At 46.7% G+C, this 16538-nt stretch overlaps 1 protein-coding gene across 9 annotated transcripts in view; it reads left to right on the top strand.

Moving 5' to 3' along the window:
- FOXN3 (forkhead box N3) overlaps nucleotides 1-16538 on the top strand; it is a 206309-nt gene that overhangs the window by 57152 nt on the left and 132619 nt on the right. The window contains exon 1 of one of the 9 annotated variants that reach the window (XM_056492230.1): nucleotides 14356-14603. The exons of 6 other annotated variants lie outside the window; for them this stretch is intronic. The gene's annotated coding sequence lies outside the window, so the exon portion shown is untranslated. Of the gene's footprint in view, nucleotides 1-14355; nucleotides 14604-16538 lie in introns of those variants that run through there. 2 more of the 9 variants (XM_056492224.1, XM_056492228.1) reach the window with 2 other exon arrangements.

Here is a 16538-nt window from a genome sequence, read left to right as displayed (position 1 = left end):
AAGAGTGAGGCAAGAGACAGTGTAAGCACAGGGGCAGGGGGTTCTGCAGAGCCATGACTCAACAGTGCTTTCATCCCTCTGGGCTGGCTCAGCCTCTGTTGCTCTGGATGTGCTCTCTGCACAGAGCTGGGCATGTTCCCTTTGGGGATCAGTACCTCACAGAGCTAGGACCTAATCACCTAACCCAGTACCTGCAATGCACAGTCCTGAAATAATTCAAAGAGAAAGCTGTATAGCAGGGTGTGTTACTTGTTCTTCTGATTAGAAATAAAAAAGCAGAGCTATCAGAGGAGAGGAGGACACCAGTTCTGTTGCCTGTGTTGCCATCTCCTGCTGGCAGCAGAGCAGGATGGGCACAGGACTAAGAGCAGCCACAGCTGGTTTGGCCATTCTGGTTTGTGTAATGGCTGAGGGCCAGATATATCCAGAATCATCTTCATTTCTGTGCAGGACAGTGCCCCGAGGAAAAACAACCATCTTGTAGGATGAATATTGTGCTGTAACTGCCCTCCTTTCTCACAAGTATTGTGTCAGTGAGGAGAGAGGCAAACCTTCAGGCAGGGCTATAAGATGGCACTTTTGAAAGTACCTGAAGGCTGAAGCACTGCTAACTTCACTGAAAGTCATTTAGAAGTCAGTGAGACTTGGGCTTTTAAATCTTTCTAATGCTTTTCTTACAAGTTACCAGCAGTACTTGAAATTCTAATCTATTAGCTGTGCCTCCATTGCACCATCCAAGGATCTCTAATCAAAGCTGTAAATATCTATAAATCTGTAACACTTTATAAATTCTCTATATTGACTTGAATTTTGGGATGTTTACTGTATGAGTGTATTGATTTAGGTTAATAGAAAAAAAACCTAGTCAGTAATAAAAGCTGATGGTAAATCAGCCCAGTTCAGGTGGGTGACAGGCAAGGATGGAGACATCCAGCAGGCAAAGGCCAGCAAGTCAGCATGAGTGCTTGTGTGGCCAGTCCATCTTTTCCTTGCTGAGACAAGGGAGAGTCCAAGGGAGACCTTGACCAAGGGGATGGAGCAGTGTTTCCTGATCTGTGAACCAGCTGTAATCACGTTACCATCAGGTGACACAAGGTACATCTGTCTGCCCTCCTTTAACTTGCTGGTAACCAACACCTTGGATTGAAAGACACTGTCAGAAGTCTAGCAGAGTCCTTCCAGTTTGTTAGGTAAACAGGGTTCATTCTCAGGGTTCTGCTTCTCATCTCAGGGCTGCCTGTCCTGGTAGGAGCAGCTGCAGGATTGTACCCTGGGAAAGAGAGTGATGCCTCATACACCAAGGAGGTACAGTCAGAACAGCAGAGGTGTCACTCACCCCAGCACACTTCTGGGGGAAAACAACCATGGGTTATCCAGTTCAACAGCTGGTATGGACCAGCTCTGGTACCTCTTTGCCTGAAGCCATTCTGTAGACTGCAGGGAAAAATACTAGTGATCTAGGAAAAAGCAGACTCCCTGACATGGATGGAACATTAGACTTAGCTGCAAGACCAGAAGCAGTACAATTTGTAATCTGAGTATCTTCTTTTCTGGTCAAACTCCTTGGGATATTAACGGGTTGTTCTAACTCAGTCTTTTATCCTTGTGGTTTATAAAGCAAAAGAGCTTTTTTCTGGGTTAATTTCCAGTATATTACTTTCTTGTTTTAAATAAAGCTCCTGATCTATTTTTGCATAACATAATGAGTGAAAAATGACTTTATTCATCCTGGTGGCAGGACAGCAATTTGTTACACTGCCAGCTAGAGGACCTGGATCAGAAACAAATCTGGGTTCCCAGGCTCTATGCCAGAAGAGCTGAGACATATTTTTGAGGTGATGTACTTGGACTCTAGGGGGAGATTGTTGACTGAACTGAGCTGCTTTCACAAACATCCTGCCAGCTGAGCCTTGACACACTGCTAGTCTTTGCCTCAAATGGGCAGGTCCCCTGCCCCACACTCAGCACTGGCTAGAACTGCTCCAGGAGCTGGAAGCACAGGTGAAGAATTGAGGATGCTTGCAGCAGAAATAAAGTTTGTGAATTCACACTTACTTATCACTTGTTATTCCATTGATCCAAGCACAAGGATCATGTATAATGATGACTGTGGATTGTTGTGGAGGGGGGGGGTTGTTGCTCTTTTCATGTGGGGCCAGAGCTGAAACTTGATCAGAAGATGACGCAAGGCCATTGCTTCCCACATGACCACCCCAGACCTGACCTAGATCCACATCACCTTTGCAAACTCTCTCTCTATCACTTCCCTATAGCCCTTCCCACCATGCTGCATGGCACTTCCTCATCTCCCAGACCATTTCCACCTTGGCCATGCTCCTGCTATCTTAGGCAAATGCAAGGTGGAAGCTGGGGGAAGAGCTTCTAGTGGAGCAGCCCTGAGAAGGTTGGTGGCTCTGAAGCTGCAGCTTTTTTAAAGGACTGAACCTGCATAGGGCCTGATCTGTCACAGTTATTGTTCGTATTAGGCAGCATCTTCCAGCTGCTGTTCTCTTCATGGATAAAGATACTGTCAGCTGGAATGATCTGCTTCCACATTTTGTATAGACATATTAAGTGCTTGGAAAAGCTCCAGGTACTTCAAGTGAGTCTGTAAGGGAAAAAGCTACAGTCTGAGACTACAAGGGAGAACAAGTTGTGAGGACCATTTTATTGAAAAATAACTCCCTTTTCTTTTATCTGGTAGACACAATAGTGATAATTATGACTGTATGATTAGATGGTCATTGATAGGTATGTTTATATATTATTTTCTGATGTTTATGTATACCTGTAGTTATTTCAGAGGGTGAAATGCAGGTTATTAGTAGCACTGTTGGAACAGTAGGGAGGTGCTATAAAATCAAGAGAAGCCTGCATAGATGTGAGTCATATGTCCTAGATATATGATATTTACCATAATACACAAGAAATAGGATCTTCAAGCAAAGCTATGAGGTGACACATTTAAAGCAAAGGAAGAATTTTTTTCACACAGTCAATAGTTAAAGTATGAAACTTATTGCTACAGGCTGTTGTTGATACTGAAGCTTACAAGAACCTTTTTGAAAGTTGATAGGAAAAAAATATCTTTGGGTTTACAGCATACCACAACATCTGATTGCATCTTCAGCTTCAGCTTTTAAGCAGCAGGTCTCTGGAAGTACAGGAGAATGCTGCAAAGTATCACTGTGCATTTTCTCTCTTCTTCCTTAGAACATGGCTGGAACAAGGACATGGGCAAGAGAAGCTTTGCTCTGACTGGCTTCTTTAACTCTTACCGTAAACATTAAATGCAGTAATGTGGCAGGGATGTAGGGAAGAAATAAAGGTAGAGGGTTGGATGCTGATTAGCACTGGCATAAATCCAAGGATGCAATCAAGTAGTGCACAGAGCCACAGAGCACTGGGGTACCTGAGGACAGCTTCAGCCCAGCTCCCTAAGGACTCTGCAGGCGCCAGAATCACACTTCCTGCTCAGTAAGGCAAGCACAGGCAGAAATTTCCACCTGGCCAATTTCAAGATCTTATTTCATCTGCCTAGCCTATGAGAGAAGAAACGGCTCAAGGGGAACCCATTAACTTCAGTAAGGACCCCCTTTGGGTACTTGACCAAAATCCCAGTCTTGAACAGAGTTGAGCACACGCCTGCCATGGTGTGCATTCACACACACAAATACATTTTTCACCAAGGCCCAGCTGCAGACCCACACTTCACATGTGAGTGCATCATGTCTCTGGCACCCTAAATCTGATGTGTGTGTATGGGAATTCTGAGTCAACCCTGGCTGTGTACAAGAAATGTGCAAGACCAGAGCTGTAGCAGAGGAACAAGTAGGAAATTACTGATGGTTTGTTTCAGCACATTTGTTCTGTCTTCTCATTTTTGTAGAGGTTATGACAATGGACAGAAATACATAAAAGTAAGGGTGATGTGTGTATTGTCTGGCCTCATCTGGTCAGCACGTACAGATTTTCTCACTTGGCAAAGTGACTACCCTGTAATCACTGGAGCATATAAATCTGGGCTTTTTTTGATTGGGACCTGTGTGTGGTAATGGATCACTAGAGAGGCAATTTCTTTCATAAAGAGGTGAGTATTATACAATTTAAAGGGGCCACAGTTTTTCCTATTTGTTGAATCTGTGACTTTCTTTGCTTTGTGAACATCTGGATTTTCTACTTGCAGGTCAGAAATACCTACAGTTTGTACTGATATGACCAAAGCACAGAGTAGCCCAGCGTTCCCCACTGATTGGCACACACTGGGATCTTGAGAGCTATGAGGTTATGTTGTTTGGACAGCCAAGAGGAAGGAGGAGTAGCAGGACCAGTTTTCCAGTAGAGGTAACAGCCACAGAGTGGCTTGAGCTGCATTTGCCCTGGTACCCAGCGTAATCCAGCTGGCCCCAAAGCGGTGTCAGCATCACCCGGGGCTGGCTGTGTGCCCTACCCATCCATGGCAGTCTTGCAGGAATTTGCACAGACCGGTATCTCCCAGGTGACCTCTTAGGTCAAAGCCATCCAGGGCACTCTCAGCAAGAGTAGTGGCATTGACCAATCAAGAGATTTACTGACACTTGTAGCCAGTTTTGACTTTGTTGCATGCAGTTAAAAGCTGTCCCACCAGTTTGTTTGCTGATACTCCCCCAGATCTGGCATTCCTCTGATTATGTAGCCAACTGTAGTTTGTTATTATTTAGACCAAATCATGCCTTGGGCAAAACTGACATCAGTGCTGGGGCTCATTAGGGAAATGAGGAGCAGGGTGTGGGGAGTGGCTGCGGGAAGTGCCGCTGTTTCCCAGCGCTGAGCTGGGAGGTGAGCACCCCTCGCCAGGCAGGTTGGGGGGGTCTGTGCTTGCAATGTAGCCCTTTGCCAACGCCCTTCAGGTGCAGGAGGGGTAGAATCTCACCAGATGGAGAGCTTCTGTCCTGGTTTCAGCTGGAATACAGTTAATTTCTTCCTAGTAGCTGGTAGAGGTCTGTGTTTTTGATTTAATATGAGAGTAATAATACTGATAACACACTGATGTTTTAGGTGTTGCAGTGCCATGCTTACCCTAAGTTAAGGACTTCTCAGTTTTTTGTACTCTGGCAGTGAGCAGGTCCAGAAATAAACTGGAAGGGAGCACAGCCAGGACAGGTGACCCAAAGTGGCCAAAGGGATAGTCCATGCCATGGAACATCATTCTCAGTGTGGGGGGAGATGGCTGCCAGGGGCTGATGACTGCAGGGTACGGGCTGGGCATCAGTCAGCAGGTGGTGAGCAATTGTCTTGTGCATCACTAGTTCATCTATTATTATTACTGTTTTTGTTATTAATATTAGGATTACTATTATTATTTTATTACCTTTATTTCAGTCATTAAATTTTTCTTAACTCTTCAGCTTTACCTTTTTCCAGTTTTCCTTCCCATTCCAACTGGGGTTGGGAGGCAGTGAGCAAGTGGCTGTATGGGACTTAGCTGCTGACTGGGGTTAAAACACAACAGCTTTTGAAAAGTCAGCATGCATGCTGTGTAATGTAGGCTGCTCCAATGCTGTCTTGTGTTTGCTTTTTTCTAATCACCATTTTAAAGAGCAGTACTAACAGGGCAACATAGTTTCTGTGCGTCTCTGGTGATTTCAGAGTCATGGATGTAAATAAATGAAGACTAACCACATAGTTGTTGGTAAAGTCTTTGTCTTCAAGTAGTGCAGGATTTCTTAGTCTGCTTAGTTACATTGACAGCTTGGAAGAAAAAGAGTGATTAGTGAAATCTGGAATGATTATTTCATTTGCAAACTTCTTTTGCTAGCCATTTGCCTTATGTCTCCCATGCTTTACCTTACTATATACCCTACTGGACTTTAGCTATGTAATTCCCGTCTTTCCCTTTTATCTAGTTGCTCCCGACCTTTGGAGTTGATTGTGTAAGCAGAGGTGCAAGTAATGTTTTCCCACTGAAGATCAGACATGTCATATAAGACAGTGTTTTTAATGTCACTCTGTAGTTTGCTCTGTCTTGCTCAACAAGTTACTAAAGTTAACTTATAAATGGTGTAATTTATTTTATGAAGAAAAGTACTGTTTGAAGAGAGTAAATGCCTGTTCCAGCCACCACAGCAGCAAACTCCACCATTTGTGCTGCTAACATCCAACCATTATCTGCCTCTTATTTCACACTAAACAGAATAACAAAAGCATTCTTACAAATGGACTATTTTTAAACATATCAGAAGCTTTTTTGGACCAATATCTAAGAAATGAATCTGTTTTTTTAAGACCTCGGTTTTTATTTTTGGCACAAATTATAGATGTTCACAGTAGTATCAGTAAGTGCAGGCTCTGGAGACGGGCTGCTTCTCATTAAACATGCATGTGCTATTGTCTTCTTACTTCTTTAGACCTAGCCTTCATTTTGAGGTTAGATTTTAATTTCTGAAGAATGTAATTTAAAGTTATGTATAGTGCTTTGTGATTACCTGGAACTACTAAAGAAAAAGACTTGGCAGTGGCAAAATAAATATGTAGGAGCTGTAGCTGCAAGAGTTAGTAAAAAAGAAGGTCTAAACCTTTGAGTGATTTTAACAAGGGGGCAGAAGCAAGTGAAGTGTCTGTTGAATTGCAAGAAGTTTTACAGGCAGAAGTTGACAACACAGGAGGCTCCTGTTCCCTGTATTTAAAGTTTACTTTGCTGTTTGTCTTGAGTGGGTTCAGTGTTGTACTGAATAATTTATAGGCAGTATGAATGAGCTCATTAGTCACCTTTTCAGAGCTTAAGTGAGTTTTGTGGTTGTCATTACATGGGTGTTCTGTTCGCAGGCACGACGAGAGGAGGGCTGGGCTGGCGGCTGCCGGGTTTGTGCTGGCACAGCCCTGATGGCCTGTGCTGCTGAATCCCCAACTCTGCCTCCCAGCAGTGCTCCAGTAACCTGCAGGGCTTTTCCAGGCATGGCTTATTTCTTTTTTCTTACATGTGGTGTTTGGTTTGATATTGTGTTGTTTTCATGTTGTACTTGCATACAAGCAATGAGTGACTTTTCTCCTCAAATGTTCGTAAAAATTTTGTTATAGCCTGTCTTTATTTTGACTGTGATGGAGTGAATTTTCTTCCTAGTAGCTGATACAATGCTGTGGTTTGGATTTATTATGAGAATGACATTGGTAACACACTGCTGGTTTAGTTGTTGCTGTGCAATGCTTAGCCTAAGTGAAGGGCTTTTCAGTTTCCCATGCTCTGTCAGCAAGCAGGTACACAAGAAGCCAGGAGAGAGCACAGCCAGGACAGCTGACTGCAACTGTCCAAAGGATATTCCATACCACAGAGCATGATGCCCAGTAGATAAACTGGGGGAGTTGGCTGCAAAGGGCTGATCACTGCAGGGGTAAAGGGTGGGCATCTCTTAGCAGGTGGTGAGTAATTGAATTGTCCATCATTTTTGTGGCCGATTTATTTCTCTCCCTCTCTCATATCTTCATTTTCACTACTACTATTAATTAATATTGTACTTTATTTCATTTATTAAGCTGTTCTTAACTCACAGTTTTACCTTTTTGCAATTCTCCTTCCCATCCCACCAGAGGTGGGAGGAGTGAGTAAGCACATGTGTACTTGGTTGCTGGCTGGGGTTAAACCACAGCATAGCCATAACATTTTTTTGTCCTTGAAATGCTTATGGCAGTGCTAAACTGTGCTGGAACTAGCTGAGCCTAAGGAAAGGGCTTAACTATCAATGTTTACAAGACTGCAGATTTAAAGAGGAAAACATTCCCAAGATTATTTCATAGTGCTTCAGCAGCTGAGGCCCACCCCATCCTTATGGCACTGCTGTGAGAAACCTGTGGAATGTGAAATTTGCCTGCAAAAAGTCTTTGAGGTGCCAGATGCACCAAACCTCCCAGATTACTGCAGCTGCTCACTGAAGTTACCTGTTGCCAGAAAGACTGGGGCAGTGCCAGAAGGCCTGGCAGAAATTAATGTCGCAGTGAATAAGTCAGTCCATTATAATAATGCACTCTTGTCACCATAGAGGAGCCAAAAGCTGCTTGCAGGGAAGCCCACCTCACAGGACATGAATGTAGCAGCCAGAGGGGTGGTTCTCTGGCCACAGTTGTTGCTGGGATGTGAGTACTTGAGCTGTGCTTTTTTGCTATGCCAGCTTTCCTCCTTCCTCCCAAAATCTTGCTTACCTGCTCTGCCTGATGGCTGCTCTTTGGTTCAGCCTTGGAGAGGCCACCTCACTTGTGGCTGTGGAAGGAGAGCACAGGACAAGACAGAACCTTTCTGCAGATGGTACTCAGTCTTTTTAGTCCTTCCACTGCAGTTTTTCATTGCTTTCCATTCCTTGCTCCCAGGCCCTTATGGTGGGTTGGTCTGTAGCACTAAAAAACCACCAAGGATAGAAGTCTGCTTATTCATTTTATGTCACTTTGTGTGTTTCCCACAACCTGCACCCTCTCAGCATCTCTGCAGACACAGCTTTAGGCCAGCACAGCTGGGCTGGTGCTTCATCCCTGTACCACCTCATGCAGGCTCTCATAGTTGTCTCTGTTGTTGCAATCTGGGAATCTGCATTTCACAGGATTTCCTCCGGGACCCGTGTTCAAGAAACGTACAGGAAGAGTAGAGCTAAGCAGTGAGTAGAGGAAAGGACCCTGGAATATCCTGTGCTACAAAAGGCTGGAAATCAATCTGGGACTCACACAAGTATAGTTGTGGCTAGGAAATGCACCTGGCACAAGCAAATGGTCAGAGGAGAATAATTGCCCTCTGGCTTATAGCAGTCGTGAGGGTAAACTATGTTTAATGTCAGTTGCCGAGAACTTCATCTCATGAGATGTGAACACAAACTTCACTGCCTGTGAGGCCCTGTTGCAAAATTAATTTTGCATGCATAGATACACAAATAAAGGACAAATTTATAAAATAATTGATGAATAGTTTGTATTCAGGAAAGCTGAGGCAGAATTTGAGACATTGACTTGAAACAATTTTTTCTTAGTTTTAGAAATTCCACTTGGCAATGCAGTTTGGGAGCTTTATAAAAAGAAAATGGTTTTCCATTGTAGTTTCCCCCAAACTTCTGATCTTTACTTGTCTGCAGCTTTGGCTGCTGCTCTTCTTCCACACTGCTTTTGAGAGCAAAAATACAGTGGATTTCTGCTTCTGCTGATTACTTGTAAGTTTGACTTCAGCTGCCAGGTGGTGAACACTGATGTTGATATAACACCAGGCCACATCTTATGGCATTATACCTTTACAGCAGATAGCAGAGTTTGAGAGCACCAAACCACAGAACGGAGTTCTTTCATTTTTCAGCCTCTTTAAACACTACAACTGTACCAGAAATACTGGCTTGTATACAGTTAATGTACCAGGTTAGTTAGGTGAGTTCAGACCTTTATAGCAGAAGACTCCAATAAAGACATGTTTATCCCAGCGACATTTTGCTTTCCACTGACTAGGCTACTAAAATAAGCTGCAGTGGCAGAAGCTTCCCTTTCTCAGACTAAGCTAGTTTTGTGCTTGGGGCCCTTGTATGTTGGGTAATTACACTGTGAAAGCATGTCTCATATGGACCCATTTTAACAAATATATGTAGGACAAATGAGCATGCATGATGCTCTCCTCCCACCACACTGGTGCACAGAAACACAATTGCTGGTAGCTTCTCAGCTGTATGTAATTTTAGCACTGAGTATACTCATTTTCCTAGAAACTGCAAGCGTTACTACAATAACATCGTAAATGTGCATATATTAATTTATAAAGGAGCTATTTAATAAAAACTGTGAGTTTTATTGGAAGAAATTTATTTTATTTTAGCCTGTGAAGCATAAATGCTGTAGATAGTTTTGTTTGCTCATACTTCTGACAAAGTTTTGTATTGGTGCTCATTTTCTCACAGATTCAGTTCTGTTTCTGTTCAGTTTTTCCTGCTGGGGAAGATGAGAACTTGAAGACTAATTAAATGCAAGGCTGGGAAAATGCTTTGTAAGTCTGATTCCATGTTCTTGAGTGAATGAGAAAAAGATAGATCTGTTGGTAAGCTGGAGTAAGATGGGCCTTCACTGCATGTGCAGCTTATAGCTTAGTGCTGGCTGTGGGTAAAGAAAGGGGAGGGCATGTTTGCAAAAGCCATGGGACAGGTAGGCAGGGTACAAGTGCACTCAGAGCAGCTGCAAAGCCAGAGTTTCTCTCTTTCAGGGCAGCAGGGCACTATTTGTCAGCCCATTAGGTGTGTGTTACCTCTGTACAGGGCAGAGACTCTGGCTGTTCTGGTACTGTTCCAGGAATTCAAACACAGCTGTTTCTCTGCTCCAAAAGGAGGCATAGAGCAAAAAACAAAACCAGGCTGGTCTGCTGTGGTTAAAAATAAAGAAGTGTTGATACTGCAGGAGAAGAATGCTGAGAACAGGAATTGTGAAAGAGGAAATGAATAAACACATACTGTATTCATGATTTAGTTTTTATAAGTTCTCGAAGGTGCCCAATGGGTTTGCGCTCTGTACAAGATTAAATCCATTGCCTCAGAGAAAACAGAAGATTAGAAATATCAAGACTGATGGGGACACACCAGACATTCTGCATTGGGGAAGAACTGACACAAAACAAGATGGTCAGTGTACAGGTGTCAGGGCCTGAGCTGTGTCCTACACTGAGGGTCTGATCACAAGAGTCAGCACTCCTGTCCACATCATTCTTTGAAAGGTACATCAGGACCCTTAAGAATTAGGAGGGGTTTTTGTACAGCTGCATGTCTAATTCTAAATCCTAATGAGCAAGCTTTGCTGGCAAACTTGCAGCAGACTTCAGGGAAGAAATCTGACTCTGATGTAGAGAGAATAAACATTGACAAGGACACCAGTCAGTAAAGACATGGTAATTGGAGACCAATTTAGGAAGAGGGGCTTAAAGGCGAGGATAAATAGTGCAGGACTGTTGAAGTGTGGCAGGTGAGGCCAGAAGGCAGAGAGTAGAAGTATTTAGCAAGGTCATGTGACGTGGTGTCCTGCTTTTGACTGGAACAGTGGTGCTGTATTTTTGGATTCAGTATGAGAATTAAGTTATCATCATACTGATGTTTTAGTTGTTGCTGTGCATTGTTTGCCCTAAGTCAAGGACTTTTCAGCTTTCTGTGCTCTGACAGTGAGAAGCGGGAGGGAGCATGCCCAGGACAGGAGACCTGAAGTAGCCAAAGGAATTTTCCATACCATAGAGCATCATGCCCAGTATAAAAACTGTGGGGGAATTGGCCAGGAGGGGCCAATTGCTTTTTAGGGATGAACAGGGCATCAGTCAGCAGGTGATGAGCAAATGTATTTTGCATTATTTGTTCCTCTTGGATATTATTCCTCTTTCTGTCTCGTATTATTGCTATAGTCATTATCATCATCATCATCATCATTTATTTTGTCTGAATTAGGAAACTGTTTCTATCTCAACCCCTAAGTTAAGGGTTTTTTTGGATTTTTTTATGCGGTTCCTCTCCTCACTGTGTGTATGTGGCCGGGGGAGCAAGCGACTGTGTGGTATTTAGTTGCTATCTAAGGTTAAACCATGACACATGGTCATAATACGAGCAAAGAAAGATGTTCCCAGCAGAGACACAGATTGAGGGGGGAGGATGGCCCGTGAGCCCATGACCCTTGCTGTGCTTGATGGCTTGTGGGAAATTTTCAGGGATTCAAATCTAGAGGAGGATAAGAGATAAAGGAGTATAGGGAGATGGCTGGAAATCCTCATTAAATAAGATACTGCAACATCTGCAGTTGGTATTCTGAAATCTGAGTGGAAAGATTAGACTGTTGTATATTAGCCCACAAGGCTAAAGTGCAGCTCTGCACTGTTGGAACTTCTAATCAGCCTTCAGTACGGCAAGTACTTTGGTCTTGATGTACAAACAGTTTCATCTGTCAGTGTTGCAAATCTTATGCTAAATGAATTAGTATTATTACTGTCTCAGAAATGGGGAAATCAACACCCTAATAAATTGGGGGGCTTGCCTGAGATTATAGTGAGTATTTAGTTACTTGATGGCGATATATTAGTTGTTCTGATGCTGTAGTCTCTACACCAGCAATTAATGTTCTTTCAGTGGAGCTGCATGAGACTGTGTGCTCCTTTCTTATATTAGTTGTATTGGGTATTCCTGCAAAGAGTCAGAAGTTGTGGGACAATCTTCCCAAGAGGCAAGACAGTAGTGTTTACCTTGTTGCTGGTATTTTAGTGCTCTGCAAGCCAGCAGCTCCAGTTGCTGTTGAGCTCGGGGTAAGTGGGAGCCAGCAAGAGGCTGCCCTGCACTGCTGCCTCCCCTGGGGCACCTCAGCGGGAGCCTCTGCCCGCCCTCCGACCCCGCGGGCAGTCTGTCCCCTGCTGTCCTCACCTCCAGCACTGCTGCTGATCATATTCCACCAATATTCATGGGGAATTTGGCCGCTAATTCTGAACAGAACTGAGATGAATAGGATGCATACATAATGTATTCCGGGTATAATTTTCTTTGCATACTACCCTGCATCTCATGAGGCTTCCCCCTTCTCACTTCAGAAATACTTCTCATTAGCTGAATTCTTTTTGGTAGTCTTTCAAGACACTTGACTTTTACAAGTGATAATAAATGCAATAAATCTCCTTGCTTGCCAATAAAGAGGCATGTTGATTCACTCAGAAAAATGTTTGAAGCATTTGGAGTAAATTCAGGTGGGTGGAGTTATGACTTGATAATTTAGTTTGGGTTTGAAATCAAACGGCCGTGAGATAAGAGCTGTGCAAACTAATGGCCTTGCTGACTGTTGGAGTGTTAGGTCTGGTGGAGTCACAGGGCAGGATTGCCAGGGGGTAACGACGATACTCTGCTGCCTGATAGGTATTCTTCCCATTCTGCAATTCAGCTGCTGGTGTGTCTTGAAAATATGCAAGAATGTGAAATAGCAGTTCACTGGGTAGGGGAGGGAAAGCTACCGGCAAAAGAAGTCTTAGCTAGTTATGACAGGAATTTCTAGTTCCAGAGAATCAATGAAATGCTTCTTATCCCTTCACTTTGAGAATGAGGTGCTTGCCACTCTTATCTAAAACTGTGAATTTTGTGAGTATTAAAGAGATTAAAGAAGGTAACCCATCAATTGGGAAATAATGCAGAATTCCCTAAAGGTGTTGAGGCAGCTGTTCTAACTTTTCTAAATAAAACAGCTAAAATGTTTTCCTTCTCGGCTTAGTGACAATTTCTGTGACCAGGGACGGCTGCACTGGGAAGAATACCTGTATTTCTGACTTAAGTGATATTGTCTATACATTTCTGTAGCAGGTATTTTCTGTGGTGAAAGAAAAATTTATTTTAAAGTATGCTAAATCTGCAAGCATTGTTTACCCAGAGCGGAAATGTTTGATTTTTGTGGACCAGCTGATGACACAGTTCCATGTGCTTGTTTGGTGGATAGACAGCCATACTTCAATTTTCTGCTGCAAATCACTGAAGCTACTTGAGATCTGGCATGTAACATACAGGACACTGTACGTTCATCTAGTGCTATCTAGACTGGACAACTTCTTTATTTTTAAATCAAGTTAGTTCCCTTCAATCAATTCAACTGATGGCAAGGGTTTTTTACTCAAGTTAATACTAGTTATATCAGGGTCTGATAGCAGAGGAGAAATGCAGCATTTTTCCTAATTGAGTCAAGCCTTCTTTTAAAAGCAGATTTCCTTCAAGAAATATCCCTCCTCCTCCGTCGGCAGTTAGTGCAGATTCCTGCAACACGGTTCTTGCTGTGCACCGCCAGCCCCGCGGTGGCCGTAGCGTCGCGGTGGCCGCAGGACCCCGTGCGGGACCCCGAGGGCCGCTCGCACTGCGGGGCAGGTGCCCGGCTCCGGGCTCGTGTGCGCCGCCGGGCCGGCAGGTCCGCCTGTTTTCGGCAGGAATTACCTGCCCACTGGGAGGCCGGTGAAAGGTGCCTCCTCCCCCGCTCCTCTCGCGGCAGAGGCAGAAGCAGGGCTCCGCTCTGTTGGGCCGTGGGCTCCTGGGCTCGCCGGTGTCTCCGGCGTACGCCGCGGTTCAGCCGGGTCGGCCCGGCCGGGCGCGGGGAAGGGAGACTCGCACAAGTGGGAGCGCCGCGGCTGCCGGTGCTCCGCGTACCGGCGCTTGCGAGCGCCTCCCGCCCGGCCTCGGGCACCGCCCGCCCCCGGCACGGCCCCGCACGACCCGGACGGCGGGCGCCCCGCGGGAGGGCACGGCCGGGTCCCCGCCGCCGGCCGGCAGCAACCACCGCCCTCCCCCACCGCCGGCGGCCCTCCCTTCCGCGGCTTCTCCCATCGCGGCTGGCCCAGCCCACGTTTTCTCTCTCTCCCCTCCCTCCGTGGTCATGTGTCGCCTTTTTTGTTTGCAGTGGAAACAATTTCTCGCTCTCGGGCTCGCACCGAGGCGGACCGTTGCCCGTCGGGAGCGCGGGGCGGGCGCGGGGCAGGCGGGCCCCATGCAGGCGGCGGAGCCCCGTGCGCCGGGACCCCCGCGGCACCCCCGGGGCTCGGGCTGAGGCGGGGGCGCGCCATGCCTGCCTCCGTCAGATGAAACTTTGTGCCACTGCCATGAAGGGAGCGCGGTGAAACCGCCGCCCCCCGCCAGGTGAGTTGGCGGTGTTGTTGTTGTTGGTGTTGTTGTTGGCGGGGGTTGCGCGGGCCGGCCGCGGGGAGCGGCGCGCTGCGGTCCCGCCCGGCTCGGCCCGGCCCCGCGCCACAACTTGGTCGGGAGTTGGTGCGCGGCCCGGCGTGCGCGCCGCCGTGACCCGGCCGGGGCCGCGCCGCGGGGCCGCGCCCGGCGCGAGCTCGTCCCGCCGGGTGTCCCGGCAGCGCCCGAGCCGGGACCGCGGGGCGCGCGCGCGCACGTGCGGCGGGGCGCGCGGGGCCGCGCGAGCCGGTGACACCTGGCCGGCATTGGCGGGGTGCGCGGCGCGCGCCGCCCGGCCCGGGCAGCCCCGGTCGCCTGGCAACGCCATTGATTGGCTGCGGCCGCGGCCAATGGGCGCGCGGCCCCCGGCGCGGCGGGTGCGGCGGGAGCGCGGGCGGGGGCCCGCCCCGGTGCGCCCCCCTCCGGCCGCGGCGGGCGCGTGCGGGGCGCGTCCGCCGAGCTCCCGCGGGTTGAACGCGTCCGTCCGGCCGCGGGCTCGCGGTCACCGGCGCTCCTTTGTCTGCCGCCGGGGCGCCGCCGCACCGCCACGGCCCCCGTACCCCCGGTGCGGCCCCGGCCGGGCCCCGCCGCCGCGGGGGCTGCCCCGGGTGCCCCGCCCGCCCCTGGCGGCCCCGCCGGGAGCCGCTCTTCGGCCGGGCGCCGCCGGACTGCCCTGCCGGCGCTCCGCGGGGCCGCGGCCGCTCGGTCACCCCCGCTGCCTGGAGCGGGGAGAGAGAGACGGGGGAAAAAAATCATGAAGTGATACGGCCCTTTGGGAGGATACTGGCAAATAAGGAAATTAAACAGAAAGAGAGCAGCATGTTGTCATAGCAACAGTGCAATTAAATTACTTTACTGTCAGCCATCATATAATTTTCCTGTTTAGAAGCTCATGGGACGGAACTTCCATTTGGAGTCCAAGTTGAATGTGTGGTTTAGGTAGGCAGTGCCAGTGCCCCTGGACGCTGGCCATTCCCTTATTTACCTTCTGGTTACGCTGGATGCAGTTTTGAAAACTAGGAAATGGGGCCGACGCAAGTTTGGCCTCCTGCTGTTTGTATCTGCCTCGGTATTTTTTCCTCTTCCAGATACTTACTCATGTAAAACTGCACATTTTCACTATATTTAATGTATTGATAGGCTTCTGTACAGAAAAGTTCAGTGTGTTTCATTTTTAGTAAGTGTCTGCTTTGCTGTAACTTCTTAAAAGTTAAGGAAGCTTAAAAGTTTCCATTTCTGACAGCTAAATTAAAGCCCATTATTTCTCTTTCTCATAATGGCTGTGTTTTTCCCTGCACATAGGTAGTTCATTCTGTTGTTACCTGTGCCTTTTTTAACTTTTCATTTACGGTATTGTCTGTGTGACTGCATGACTTCAGGCAACTGCTGGGGGTTGTGTTTTAGGTACGGGAATAGTTTTGTTCTTGTTCAGTGTTTGTGCAGAAAGTTTCATCCATTTAAATTCTGTTATTTACTCCGTCCAGTTTTTGTTTCACTTCTGTTCACATCTCCAGACTTAATTCCTGGCAGTTTGACTGTATGTAGAAGCTTAAGGGAGCCTGTCTCCTTAAGTAGAATTGTTGGGCTCATTTGCTTCTCTCAAAATGGGCAGGGGCCTAACTTCACTTTGCTTCTGAACTGTGCAGGTCATCCCAAATTTTAGTGCTCCTAGGTGTCCCCCCAGGGCATGCTAGTGCAGTACCCTCAGCAGCTCATCCAACCTCTCACAGGCCATTGTTGAGCATCACAATGGTCTTTCTGACTCTTGTTTTCTGCTATGTTTGAAATAAGCTCTTGTGTTAAAAGCTTATGTTAAAATCTCCTCTGTTTACATACATTTTCAAAGTGCTCTATTGCTCTGGCACTTGCTTCCCCATTTCTTGGCCCTGGGCC

The sequence above is a fragment of the Oenanthe melanoleuca genome, chromosome 5 (genome assembly GCF_029582105.1).
Source record: "Oenanthe melanoleuca isolate GR-GAL-2019-014 chromosome 5, OMel1.0, whole genome shotgun sequence".
In the NCBI taxonomy this organism is placed as follows: domain Eukaryota; kingdom Metazoa; phylum Chordata; class Aves; order Passeriformes; family Muscicapidae; genus Oenanthe; species Oenanthe melanoleuca.
The sequence above is the reverse complement of the archived record's forward strand: the minus strand, read 5'-3'. Positions and strand labels throughout refer to the sequence as shown.